Source organism: Jatropha curcas, chromosome 8 (assembly GCF_041381405.1).
Source record: "Jatropha curcas cultivar XTBG-Jc1 chromosome 8, XTBG_Jcur_1.0, whole genome shotgun sequence".
NCBI lineage: Eukaryota > Viridiplantae > Streptophyta > Magnoliopsida > Malpighiales > Euphorbiaceae > Jatropha > Jatropha curcas.
Genome location: NC_143158.1, coordinates 17,576,181 through 17,579,761, shown reverse-complemented (window position 1 = coordinate 17,579,761; position 3,581 = coordinate 17,576,181).

Below are 3,581 nucleotides of genomic sequence, written 5' to 3'. Positions count from 1 at the left end.
TGTTTTCCTTTGTTCTTCAAGAACAACCGTGTTCTTCATCCTTGTATGAATAGAACCGAATTTTCCTTAGTAATTAGGCTTGTGAGTTCTACAAGATTAATTGCGCCAAGAATTTCAGAGTTGTTTGCAAGAGTACTTGAAGGTAAGATTCTGATTCTTGTTTTAAATTCCTTGTTTTTCTCTCTTCAAGAGTACTTGGGGGTTAAAGGGATTGACGGGTACTTCCGTGATTGTATGCTTTCCGCTAGATTACCTTGTTGATTTGCAAGAGTACTTGTTAATTGGCTAGGGTTGTATTAGGCCTCCTATTGGTCATGGAAAAGAAAAGAGAGTATAAAAAAAAATGAGAGGGCTAGTCAAGCTAGGATTAGACCAGTTGACCATGTATAGGGGATCGGCTCCCTGGTGCACACTTCATGAGAGGATGGGCCATGTGTGAGGATGGCTCATTGGGGGTTTCGATGACACCACTGACTAATCTCCACGTGTTTGATTACTTGAGGGTGTGATTGTTTGTGGGTGCTGATGATGTGCCATTTATTTGATTGGATGAGTGCTCATTTTAGTGCTTCAGGAAGAATTTTGTGTGAATGCTTTTGTTATCCATTAATTATTATTCATTGTTAAGCTCACATTTCTTTTGTTTAAATCCTTCCAGGGAGTAGATTCTTTTGCCCGATTAGAGCTCTATCTCCTTCCCCACAGAGCTAGAAATTAACTTTTAGAATTAGCAGTTATTTAATTATATAGCTTTATGTACTAAAACTTATTTATACTTGTCTATTAGTGAACTCCGCAGTTATAGGATTGTAACCGATAAACTCATGAGGAGGTTTAGTCATTTATTTATATGAATGCATGAGATTGTTATGTTTTGTATTGTAATTGGGCCCAAACTATGAAATGATTAAGATGTTAGATTTGGGCCAAAGTATAATATAATTATAAGATTCATTTGGTATGGTTGCATTTTAGTGGTTCAGGCTTACTACGGGCCTCAGGGGCCTTAAGCTTACCTGGGCCCTAGTGCCGGCCCGACACACGAAAACGAGTTCTGACATTTTAGTAACAAATGTAATTAAATTAAAATTCATATTCTATATTTATGAATTGCTTAATTATTATTTTACTAATATATAACATTTTTTATACTATCCTAAGAATATAAATACAAAAAAAAAATTAATTTAAAAACTTTTAATAGCTATTCAAAATCATGTGTATTTTATGACGTAATTTTTATTAATTCATTTTGCATATTTAGCATAATGTTAATCTTTCTTTTTCTTGTGAACTAGATGAATGAGGAAGTTTAATTTCTCTTATTTCAAACCATCAAACCGCCAAACCGAACCAAACCAAACCACCACCAAAGATTTGGCTTAGTTTGAAATTTTTGATAGTCTGGTTTAGTTTTAATTTTTTCCAAATTGCCACTTTAGGTCTGGTTCAATTATTATATTCAATCCAAACCGACTCACGAACGGCCCTAGTTCAAATAAGCTCACTTTCTTAAACTCAATGCTTATCTTTAAAACTCCAATTTTCTAATACTTTTCAAATTGTTTTCGAAGCATTGCCTCTCATTGGATCAAGGTGCACTAGGTGATCAGGGTACTACACCATTTCCCCAATTGATTTTCTGCTTCCAATCGGATTAAGAAAATTTAACAAACTTATACTTTCTCATGAGCTGTCAATTACCCTAGGCATGCATGTAATTCACTATGTGTTGTTATTTTGATAGCACATTGTTTTGATTCTCATTCTAAATGTTTACAGATTTCCTTCCATTTTAGTGCACAGTGAGTCCACCTGCACTACAATAGAGGTCAATCTGGGACACGCCTCCTATGTTGGTTATGGTCAATCCCAACACAGGAGTCTCGAATGGGGTTTCGAAGTTCTGAAATTGATTCCTAAGGCCTAATTTCTGCCTTGATACCATCTTTGTCACGATCCGTTTCCAAAGACTAGACTGGCACTACAACCTAGGTGGGTTCAAGGCCTCCTAGGTTCGTAGCAAGCCTAAATTTGTTGAGCCAATACACTATTCATATCAAGGCCTTTGGCCCAATAACCAATCCATATAAATAAGGTTGTAGGCTCATCCAAACATTTCATAATTAAATTCAAATATCCAATAGACTTATTTCATAATTGACTGATACGTCGTGATTATATATAAGATAGAATACATATATCTATCTTAGTCAATTATAACCCATTCGGAATACAATTGTGGAATCTCTATATACATTTTAGATCAGCAAATGTATACATCCCTAATGCTCTTCTTTAATTGTGGTTCAATTTATTCATATCCATCGGACTTTCTTTGCTTCTTAAGACTTGGAGAAAAATAATAAGGTAAGGGTGAGCGCCTAAACTCAATGAGTAGAGTTAGATAACCCTCTCACCCCACACAATCACACATATGATAATCATGTTATACAATCGATAGCCCTCCGACTAATTATAAAAGAGCAAGCAGGCACGAATGCATACTTATCAAACATGTCACAACAGTTCAAGTAACCGAATAATGGATATCAGTCTGTGGGTTCACCCATCATAAACAAGGATCATGCTCACCCCCAAAGCATGCTTGAAAATAATTTTCAAAAAAATAAATCGATGATCCTTATGTCAAGGGCACTTAAGGAGCCTAGCCTCATTTGGGCTTGATAGATCCAATCCATCTGATTTTCCTTTCTTTCCTTTTCTTTTCCTTTCTCGAATTGAAACATATGAATAAATCAAAACCCATCCATAAACAATTAAGAATCGGACTCAAATCATTAAAACCAAAGAAAAATTTGATTCAGACCAAACCAACTGAGAATGGACCGAATTAGGGCTTGTAACCAATCAGGAGGAGAGAGAAAATCTCATCTCCCCCCCCCCCATTTTCCTTCTCCTGATTGTTGACCCCTTCTCCTCCTCCTCCCCTTTCCGTTTTCTAGCCAAATCTCCATTATTTCCGATGAACGAGCAATTTAAATTGATTTACTCGATGAAGAAAGCTCAATTAAACCTTAATTCATGCAATAAGGTCTTGGATTGAGAGAAATCATAGCTAAAGGGTTCGATATCATTGCAATACTGTTTTCTGGTGATTCACACCATTTTGGCAAGCCTAGAACACGAGGTTAGCACCAATCGACTCTACTCTCCATCCTCTTTCATTTGATGCCTCCTTGGCAATTTTTATAGTCAGAATCGGAAAATCTATCTCGGTGGCCGAATGAAACAGTTCGGCCAATTTCCTGCTAAATGGTTTATACCCACCTTGATTTGATCACATATTAGTGATCCTCTCATCGAAACGAGCAAAATGGTATATGGTTTGTAAATTTTGGTGAAGGTTCAATGTTCCAACCACCATGCATAGTGGCAAGCGGCGATAGCCTGGCGACTCTCCAGCAAGGACCCAAGAGACAGAATCTCAGGCTCTTCATGTAGATCACCATGGTATACGCCAAATCTTGACCGGTGAGCAATAAACTTCGAATTCTAATTTAACTACAATTTTTTCGATTTAAATTGATAAATTCTCGTTAAGCTATAATTAGTTTACA